The 11,751-nt window shown below is 28.5% G+C and overlaps 1 non-coding gene across 1 annotated transcript; it reads right to left on the bottom strand.

The window, feature by feature from the left end:
* Nucleotides 1-5,315: 5,315 nt before the first annotated feature.
* Nucleotides 5,316-5,388, bottom strand: Trnar-ucg. Its single transcript has one exon. It is a non-coding gene; the product is annotated as a tRNA-Arg (tRNA).
* Between the last annotated feature and the right edge of the window lie 6,363 nt (nt 5,389-11,751).

An 11,751-nucleotide genomic window follows, 5' to 3' on the forward strand; every position in this document is an offset into this window, starting at 1 on the left:
TCTCTTTCTGTTGTTCCTTTCTTTTCTTTCTTTTTCCCTTTCTTTCTTTCTCTTACATCGTTAAGGTCCATGGAGTATAAATAAGAAATCTAGTTTCCAACTGCTACTAGTATTCTCTTGAAACTTAATTGCGAAGAGAAAAGATTGTTCGAATTGATGGTGGCAATCAAGTCAAGTTAATTGTTTTCTTTTTTTTCTTCTTTGTTTCGAATTAAAGTAGAAAATCTCCGTTAGATTGAGATTATATATTTTGTAGTATTTAAATATTCATTAATAAGTGGGGGTATATCGTTTTTACATTGTTTACATAAACGCGTTAATTAATTCGTGAAAATAATAATAATAATATAATATAATAAAACGCATATTAATTCGTGAGAATAATAATATAATATAATAAAACGTATATTAATTCGTGACAATAATAATAATATAATATAATAAAACGCATATTAATTCGTGAGAATAATATAATATTATTAATATAATAATAAATTTATAATAATATAATAAATAAATAATATAATAAATAAATTTATAATAATAATAATAATAATAATATAATAAATAAATAATATAATAAATAAATTTATAATAATAATAATAATAATAATAATATAATAAATAAATAATAATATAATAATGTTTAATTTAATATCAATGAGATCATTTTAACGAGTAATTTCATTTCATTTCAATAAATACAATGTTCACATTTTTTTTGTACATTTTTGCCATAACGCAAACCGATGTTTAGAGTGCATCGAATATCAAAACGAATTCTTTTACACCTGTTTGAAATGAATGATATTTATTTTTTTGTTTCTTTTAGCAATTGTAATAATAATTACGTATAATCATTTGTAAACGTCGGAAAAGATTTCTAAGAACGTTTTAAGATAAGATAGCAAAAGATCATTTAGAATTTGACCGATTCGTTTGAACGATTGCTTTCGAAGACAAGCAATGTAACAACGTTAAACCATTTGAACGATAACGGTGATTTGTAATCTAATATATCCTACTACTACTACTAATACTATTACTATTACGTTTGTAAATGGATAAGTGTAAAGAATTTGCCAATAGGGATTATTATTATTATTATTATTAACCCTCGAGAGAGGATATTGCAATAGGCTAACGTAAACTCGAACGTATTTAAAAGTTAGACAAAAGGAAGAACGGAAAACAAAAGAAAAGAAAGAAAAGAAAAGAAAACAAGAACAAAAAAGAAAATAAAAAAAATAGAAATTAAATTACACATTACTCGGTTATGCGTCGTCCTCGACTTTTCTCCCCATGCGTTCCACCATCTAATGAATTCCTGATGTATATCTCATAAATCACCGTCCTCTAGGCGATTAAAACTTACAATTTATCTTTGAAACTCTCGTGCTCAATCAAATGTTGCATAATCAAATCATGCGTGCGTGGGGCTACGATCAATCTACTTTTGTCGCTAAAAAAAATCTTTTTTCTTTTTGTATTATTATATTTAAATTTACCGAGTGAAAGTTGTTTACCCTATTCGTAGTTACACTCATTCGTAATAAGATAATTATTATAGTAGAGGAATGAGTTGAATTTTTATTTAGTTTTTGTTTCATATTACAATTATTTTCTTTTCTTTTTTTTTTTTTTTTTAAATATATTTGTATCATTTTTTCTATATTAGTTATATCGTAATTACCCTTCTCTACTTCATTTTTTTTTCTTTAGATTATAATAATATTTAAAATATATTCTGGAATGTTTTTAATAATTTAAAAACATCTTGGATTTTAAATAATACAAATAAAAAAACGTGTATTTTATTTTTTTAACTAAATAACTTGTCGAACAATCTCATTGATTGAAAACAGAGATAAAAGATAGAATTAGAAATTAGAAAAGTATAATATTAAAAATAATTTATTCTTACATTATTATTTTTATTAAATTCTCACGTTTGAATAAATTTTTAGATTTTTTTAATAGAAAAGAAAAAGAAAAATAATTTGAAATTTAACGCGCGTAACTTGATAATGACAATAAAAAAAAAAATAGTTGCATATAATAATTTAGGATTAAGAATATTTAAAATAAGTAATAAAGTTCGATTTAGTCGAAAGGAAAGTTCTGGAACGAATCGGTTTGAGTACTTTGCCTCGAAGCGTTTGTAGAAATAAAGTTGAAGAAATAAGGAGCAAGCTGATCCGAACGCGTCTCGCCAGTTTTTCATGAACACGTGGACCGGTACGGTCACTTTGCTTATTCCTTCTTCTCCTTACCCTGAAACAATTTTCTCTCTCTCTTTTCTTTTTATTTTTCTCAAGGTTTTCTCTCTCTCTCTCTTTCTTTCTTTCTTTTTGTCTCGTTTAATACGAAAGATTTTAATCCTTTATATACGTTAAATATATCTATACCCTGTTTATCGTACAACTTTCTTAGTTAATAATATACTCCGTGTATTAAAAAGTATAATATAACGTGTGTTAGTTACAATTTGTACGTTACTTAAATAATATCATTAACATTAATTAATGATATTTTTTTATAAATATTCTTTTTTCAAAATTATTGAAGTTATATTTCTTTTGGCGCGTTGGGGAAAATGTAATGGGGAGTGATTTTGTTCCGAGCGTCTGGAAAAACGACACCATGAAGTTTGTCGGTATTTACGACGCGCGGCAAAGCGATTTCAATTATACGGCATGAAGTTGTCTTTCTTTCTTCTTCCCCTTTTTTTCTCAAGCGGGTCACCCATCCAATACTAATCGTACTCAGGGCTGCTTTACTTAAATGATCGAGCGAGAACTAATGCTGTAACCGCGCCATGGCTGTTGACGTGTGAAGTAATTCGATAAATCTCTCTTATATTTAGTGTGGACTGATATCTATATTTTGATATTTTTTTTTCTTTCTAATATATATATATCGATAATAAATTTAAATTAATAATAATAATAATAAATTTTTGTTGTTGTTTTTTTGAGGTTATTGAGGTTATATTCGTTTGGTACGGCAAAGAAGTATAACTTCTTACGTGCGTACATAAGTACACACACCAGTTTTCTTTTTTACTCTTTCTTATATGTATATAATAATAATTATTTTTTTTTTAGTTATTTTTTTTCTTTGAAGTTTTTTTTTGAAGTTATTTTGAGGTTATTGAGGTTATATTCGTTTTGGTACGGCAAAGAAGTATAACTTCTTACGTGCGTACATAAGTACACACACCAGTTTTCTTTTTTACTCTTTCTTATATGTATAAAATAATAATTATTTTTTTTTTTAGTTATTTTTTTCTTTGAAGTTTTTTTTGAAGTTATTTTGAGGTTATTGAGGTTATATTCGTTTTGGTACGACAAAGAAGTATAACTTCTTACGTGCGTACATAAGTACACACACCAGTTTTTTCTTTTTACCATTTACTTCTTATACTTGTTCCCCTTTGATGAGAAATTTTAATCGTTTGTTAATGTAATAGGGAAATGTAAATACGGAATTCTTTCTCGTTTCGTTTAATGAAAGCTTTTAATCCTTTGCAATGTTAATCAACCTGTTTATCATCCACCTTCCTTAGTTAATAAACTCCAAGATCATCTAAAAAAAAGAAACAGATATAAAACAAATAAAATTTCGTTTAAAAGTTAAAATATAATTGTACGTTTCAACCGATATTTATACTTCACATTTATCATCAATTATATTCTATATTTATTATTCATTTTTCAAAATGATAAATAATAATACGATAATAAATCTTACGAAATATAATGAAGATAAAAAATAAGAATAAACATTTATAGTTTAGTTTGAGTAAACGATCAAAATCAATTCCAAACATCTGATCACACCGATACTGAAATATTATATATGAGAATACATACGTATCTATGTAAATAGAAAGAAGCGTCAGATTATTACAGGATGCGCGTGCAACGCCTACGCATTGATTTATCGTTCCTTATACCACCTATCTCTCTCTCTCTCTCTCTCTCTCTCTCTCTCTCTCTCCTCTCCTCTCTTTCTCTATGATACTTCTACGATCCTTTCGAAGAAGGATATAATATCTCCTTCCCGACCTTCGAGTCTGCACGTACGACTTCCGGTCATGGGTCAACTAGTGATTCGCCTTATCTCTCTCTCTCTCTCTCATTCCTACCACGATTCTATTTTCTCTCTCTTTCTTATTCTTACCACGATTCAATACTTTATCTCTCTCTCTCTCTTTCTCATTCTTACCACGATCCTATACTTCATTATCCCCCTCTCTCTTTCTTTCTCTTTTATATCCTTTTATTATGTCCTTTCTTAATTCTCTCTCTCTCTCTCTCTCTTTTTTTTTCTTATCACGACTCTGTACTTCATTTATCTCTCTCTTTCTTATATCCTTTTATATATCCTTTCTTAATTTTCTCTCTTTTCTAATTCACTCTTTCATTCTCTCTCTCTCTCTTTTTCTTATCACGACTCTGTACTTCATTTATCTCTCTCTTTCTTATATCCTTTTATATATCCTTTCTTAATTTTCTTTCTTTCTCTTTCTCTCTTTTTCTAATTCACTCTTTCATTCTCTCACTCTCACTCTCTCTCTCTCTCTCTCGCGTTATTTTTTGTCTTTCTTTCTCTTGTTATCTGTTCATCTTTCTCGCGTAGCATCAAAGCACGTACCACCATATCTCGCTGGCTATTTAACGGAGATAATTTTATTTTCACGATTATGGGTAGAAGGTACCTCGCTACTATTATACGTAGCTATATATATATATATTGCAAAGACGACACGATGGGGATAGGGTACATGGTAGGAAGCAAATTAGCCGATGACACCATAAAGCCTGACGTATGCCCTTTCGTACTTGCCTATGTGTCATCTCTCGCACGACCGGCTTCTATACTTCTCGTTTATTTGTAAGAAGAAGAAGAAGAAGAAGAAGAAGAGGAGGAGATAGAACCCTAAGTATACTTATGTCAAACATATTTACATACCGATGGCAACGTTTCGATCAATAATTCTCATCTTGTAAACATGACACTTCGACAACTTTATTTTTCTAACTAGTTTAGATTGATCGAAATTTATCTTATCGATAAATACTCGTAGATAATTGTATTATCCACATGTGTACGTATTACAAATTATAAAGAATTTAAAAAATTCTTTTTTGTTTTTTTTTTTTTTTTTTTTTATTAATACATAAAACTCAATTTGTTCTTTTTTATATTTATTCTTTGTTTTAAACAACTCTACTTGAAATCATTTGTTTTGAGTGCGATGACAAAAAAAAGAGGAAAAAAAAAGAAAAAGAAAAAAAAAATTTAATTTCCGACCGTGACAGGATTCGAACCTGCAATCTTCGGATCCGAAGTCCGACGCCTTATCCGTTAGGCCACACGGTCTGTTAAGGGTTGAAACCCTAAACGTTTATATCTATTACTTATTCGGAACTTTTTTACAATACTTCATATAAATTTAAACGATCGTAATTTTCGATTTTATTACTTTTCAACTTAATACATATTAACATTTATTAATATATTCTTACGAATTAACACGTTTGAAATATGATTGAAATAAACTAAAATTACGTTTAAAAAAGAATACGAAATAAAAATAAATAAATAAATAAACAAAAAAAAATATAAATAACAACACTCTTGGGTGGCCAATCAATGCCCGGGGATTTGATCGTAAAGTTTAACCGTAATTGCTTAATAAATAATGAACATTTTCTTACACGTCATTTACATCGCAAAAGATGGTGGAAGCCGGGATGGGGGAATGAAATGAAAGGGGTAACATATATAAGGGTAAAGAATCATTACCGTTGAATGATAAGTACGACGTACAGAGAAAAAAAAGAAAAAGAAGAAAAAAGGAATATGTATATGATCATTTTTATTATTGTAAAGGAACGAGGGAAAGATACCTAACCTCTACGTTTAAGTTTGTGGTTTAATAAATATTCGAATCTCCCTCTCCCATTACCAGACCCATGGCCGCCGCTCAAGTTTCTTTTCGTACAAAAGATATCGTAGCTCAGTTCCTCCTCGTAAACACACGAAACGCAATGCTAGTCAGGTATTTTATATACATATATGTATATATATATATATGTGTGTGTGTATGTATAGGTATGTGGGTATGTAGGTAGGTATGTATATTTTAGCGAGATAAATCAAGTGTCTTTTTCTCTGTTGGTAAGAGTGAGGGTACAATAAATTCAAAAGACCCTGCGGTTTTATCCTTCGGTAAATATACTGACACCAGAATGATTTAACCAATCCCTAACCTTTCTACCATGCAAAGATAATAGATACTCCCTCGTTAGTTAAAAACTTTAACGTTACGTTTATCTTTTGAAGATGCTTTTTATTTGTTTTTTCTCTTTCACCCGATAAAAAAGGTTTCCTATCCAAAAATGTTGTTGCATTTTTCTCGTGGTAATTTTATACGGAGAATTTTGTTTTGTTTATACTTTTGTAATATTTTATGTTTTATATTTGATATGAAATGTGTTTTAATATTCGATTATCGAGGAATTGTAATGGAACGATATTGATCGTTTGTTTATTCGATAAAATAAATAACATTGTTATTATATTTTGTTATAATAATTTGGTTTGATCAAAGAATGAATTAATCCTACCTGATAAATAATTATGAAAATTATATGCTCGATTTTATTTGATTTTCTAATAGAAAACAAAAAAAAAGGAAACTTTCGGTGACTTTTGAAAATTATTTTTTCCATAAGATATTTTTTTGTATTCGTTTAATTTGTCTTCTTCCTACAGTTTCAACTATTTCGAATCTAATATCTTCATTCTCGTGTTCTCTTATAATATTATTTTTATTTATATACTTTCGTATAATGCGTACGCAGTATCGTTTATCGTCATTTACATTATTTCCCTTACCATTTTGATTTGGATAAAAACTTATAACCCGAGACTTTCACAACACACACGAATAACATTCTCGGATTTTATGAGTCATTTCGAGTGAAGCTACCTCACCGTCGAAATGCTGTAATTTCGTCTTCGAGCGTCTGTACGAGAATGGAGTTGTTTACGAAAAAAGGAGTTTTAACATCGATAAGTGAATATAAAAACGAATAATATGATTGCTTTGACCGTCGTTAAATCCATATAATAATATAAATTATTATACTTTCTATTACCTTTTTTTTTATTTTTTACCTCCCTTCTTTACCTTTTTTTTTTTTTTTTATTACCAGATTACAGTCAATTCGAAGAATAAAATAATCCGTGGCTACATGCAAATAGGTTTATAAATAATATACTCGACTGTTTAAGGTGTAATAAAACTACACGAATTCAAATTTAAGAGATTGATTTCTTTATACGAAATCGAAAATACACAAAATTCTCGAATTATACGACTATTAAACTATAACCTCGTTGTCAATATAATTCAATTAGGTATTATTTGAATTTATTCAAATTTATTATCTTCGAATATAATATATAATCGTGATTGTTTCCAAACTTTTGTTTTACTCAATTTCTTATCAAATTATCGTACTTGTAATAATAAACAAATAGATGTCCCATATATATCCACTAAATAATGATTAAACATTTGAACAATTTCATAATCTACGTTTCTAGATCCTACGTTGAATTTCATTTTCTCTTTTAACATTAAAACCTACCAATACTTCGTGTATACCTATCGTAAGCAATCAAACAACTAGTTTAAAGTTAAAAAAAAAAAACATAATATATCTTCATATAGAATGAGATTTGTAACCAACGTCAATAATATATTTTATTTTATTTAAAAATACGAATAATATAAATATTGCATTTTTATTTTGTACAAATAACATGATCCTTACAAATGATCAGAATTTTTACGAATTACCGTAAGCGATTAATTGTTGACCGTGTTAAAAATATAAAACATAAAATATAATAATAAATTTAATTTAAATTTTTGTTCTGATTGGATTTTAATGATTCCCCCTAACCCACCTACCCTCACCCCTTTAAATATAGACGTTTGTTTTTTGAAATCTAATGGTTAAAGGTATCCTAATGGTAAATAAACACGTTCTATTTGAACTCGAAGTTAGACGGGTGTTGTTTCTTCTGTTAGAATACGTTCACTCCCACGCAGTATTGCAAGAACGAGTATCCGGACGAGAAGCGTAGCTTTAATATATTCACCCCTCTTTCTAGAAGAGTCAGGCGGGGCATGCTAATTGCCTTTAGGACAATAGTGAGATTCCATGGCTGGCATGTGATACTTACTTCGGACACCATGAGCAAGCCTTATAATACGCGAATGATGTCGTTCTATGTCCCTAGTCACGTGTCGGTTTACTTCATTTGTTATTCGTCATTCGAATCCTACGATTTGAATCAATTCCTAATCTATTTACGTATATAAGAATGATGTTTATTTTATTCCTGAGTTATTGTAAATGATATTACAATGTAACGTAATAATTATTATTATCGTTTATATGATATATGTACGTGATCGTGCATGTAATTCGTTCTTAAACGTTTATTATTACAATTAAATGAAAAATAAATTATTTAAGATAGTATAGGATTGATAAAATTCTTAAATAATTATAAAAAAAAAATTACACTATTTTTCAAAAATAGAATCAGACCCGTAGTCTTATAATATGAATTTTTTCAAATAAAGAATAATTAATTTTTCAAACAATCTCAAAACGTTATAATAAAAATGAAATAATAAATATTGAACCAAACCGATGCTTTAACATTTTTCAAAATCCGTAGTCTTATAATATGAATTTTTTCAAATAAAGAATAATTAATTTTTCGAACAATCTCAAAACGTTATAATAAAAATGAAATAATAAATATTGAACCAAACCGATACATTAACCTTTTTCAAAATATACATCTTCAAAACAAAGAAACCATTTACATAGCCTATTGTTAAACAACTATATACCCAACAGTAATAGTATAATAAATACATAAAAAAAAAAAGAAATGAGGTATTTCAATGAAAAAAATATTCTAAATTACATTTGAAAGTTAACAATTCAGTAATAATATTCCATTATCCTTATATCCGTTCTATTAAGAATAGGAGAACGGATGCAGAATAGGTTCGGAAACGCATAACACTTGCTCTCTCTCTCTCTCTCTTTCTCTCTTTTTCTCTGCATCGTCCAGGGAATCACAATGGTCGGGGTAAGCTCGAGGGACAATGGTCGCTTTCACCGGAACAATCAGAGCGAGGTATCAGGCTTTCGCAGGAAGCACGTCGTGCACTAATACAACAAACGTTAGAAAAGAGACAACGAGACAACAGTCAACTCTACCAGCCTAGCAATACCAACTGCAATAGCAACTGCAATTGCAACTGCAATAGCAGGAGCAGTAGCAGTAGCAGTAGCAAAGAGTAGAAACAACACAGAAAGAGAGAGAGAGAGAATGGCGTTACTTCGTCGTTAGTTAACGCCATAAATGGGAAGAAGAAGTTTCCAACAGACGTTAGGTCTCTGACCAACTCGAAAGTTCATGATCTACGCGGTTACGTCAATTACGAGAACCGCAGCAACGATCTTACGTCCTTCCTTGCAACAATTTTTCTTCTCTTTCACACAGAAGAGGACTCTTCTCTCTCTCTCTTTCTCTCTCTTTCTTTCTTTCTATCTCTATCTGTCTCTATTTTTTTTTTTTTATTATATCGTTTTCTTGAAGATGGATCGCGTCGAGATATTTAACCAGAGATTATTTACTACGTCTATTATTTTCCACTTATATATATTTATATATATATATTTGTCGTTTTACCATTAACCTATTATTACCCATCACGTCTTCTTCTTATATTAAATTTCTATAAGGTAAAATAAGCGTAATAATATATCATTTAATAGCATAATTTGTATCTCGTAATATCTCGTTGATAAATGTGATCATTGTTTTATTATATAATAAAAGGAAAAAATTATTGCGTTAAGTTTTGATAAGGGGTTATTGATTTTTAATATTATATAGTAAAATTTTGACACACTTTATATATATATTTGCAATGCAATTTGAATAGCAAAAAGGGTGAATTTGAATTTAAAAATCTATATTTATTTAATTTTAGTTAATATTTTTAATTTGACTTGTTTTATTATTTAACTATAGAAATGCTCGAACTCGCATTTATTTATTAATTCAAATAATATTTAATCATCGTTGACCAATATCATTTTACTCGTCTCATAAAATTTTCTTTATATCTCGTATTTATTTTTATTGTTATTATTATTATTATTATTACATTTTTCTTTCATTTTCTTTTCTCATTATTTCTTTTTTTATTTCTGTAACAGTTCATCGATTAAAATCATAATATACACGACACGCATAGTTTCAGTAATAATTATGTCAAGTTCTTATACTAAATTTTTCTTTTTATATCATTTTATAGCAGACATTTGCGAAAGGTATGTCGTTTTATTTGTTGTTGTTAGATAATTAAAAAAGGATTATTTAAATACACGTATATACTTCCTTTATAGAAGGTAATTCGTCCGCCCTTTAATCGTAAATGTAGGATGAAGCCAAAGGATAGCAGATTTTAATCTCCGGTTTGTGATTGGTCAGTCGTTCACTGACACGAGAAAGGACGTTTCTTCCTTTAAGGATAAGAAGGATTACTTGCAACTTTCTCGTTCTTCCTTCCTTCCTTCTTTCCTTCCTTCTTTTCTCTTTTTCTCTCTTTACTATTTTTTTCTTGCTTCTTGTTCTTTTTTTCTATCCAATATTCCCGAATAAGTCTTCCTCAGGGGGAAGACAAACTCGTTTTGAATTTCTCGAACGAAACCTAATCCACTTCGTACAGTCTGATTTTATTCTACGAGTATATTAAATTGGATTTATTATATTTTATTTATTTATTTTCTTTTTCTTTTTTTATTTTTATTATTTTATTATATCTGTAATATAATTATTATTATTATTGTCTTACGATAAATAATCAAACAATTATGAGACCAATGTATATTTAAAGAAAAAAAAAATTCCAAATATTAATTACATCTTAAAATAACGTATAAATGAATAAGAATAAAAAAATAATTATTATTTTATAAATTTCGTGCAATTGTAACATATATAAATTAAATGAAACTAAATTTATTTTAATATAAATTATAATATATAATATTAATATAGAAACAAGAAATGGGTCTCATTTAAAAAATATAAATAAAGATATAAAAAAGAAAAAAATACGAATTAATCGATAAAACTTTTTTATACGAGTTTACGATCGAGTAATTGCTCTCCTTCGAATCTCGTTTCTTTATATTTCTTTTTCATTTTCTTATAACGAAAAATGGTGTTAATTGACGACCACTTTCCCCCTCCACCATCCCCCCTACCCCTTCCCTTCGGCTAAAAAGAATCCAATTCGTCGAACGAAACACGAAGGAATACAAGATACGCATCGAACATCGCAATCTCATTCGCGAAACGTAAAAGTTTCTCTTCCAATGGAGAAACATTAACGATCCAGCTTGTAATTTTTTTTTGCTTCGTAGTCGCGTAAAATCTTTTTTTCCGGTACTCTTAAATACGTGCTTCTTTGTGTATTCGAAATAAGGAAGACGATGATGAAGATGAAGAAAAGAATTTCTAACGTCGGTTGATTGTTGTTAGTAAACGCCTTCCGTTTTACTTTCCTCTCCTATTGTTGATCATCCTTCCGTTAATAAATACTTCGATCTTTTCACTTTAGTGCAATTA

Source organism: Polistes fuscatus, unplaced genomic scaffold (genome assembly GCF_010416935.1).
Source record: "Polistes fuscatus isolate 324 unplaced genomic scaffold, CU_Pfus_HIC Scaffold1, whole genome shotgun sequence".
Classification (NCBI taxonomy): domain Eukaryota; kingdom Metazoa; phylum Arthropoda; class Insecta; order Hymenoptera; family Vespidae; genus Polistes; species Polistes fuscatus.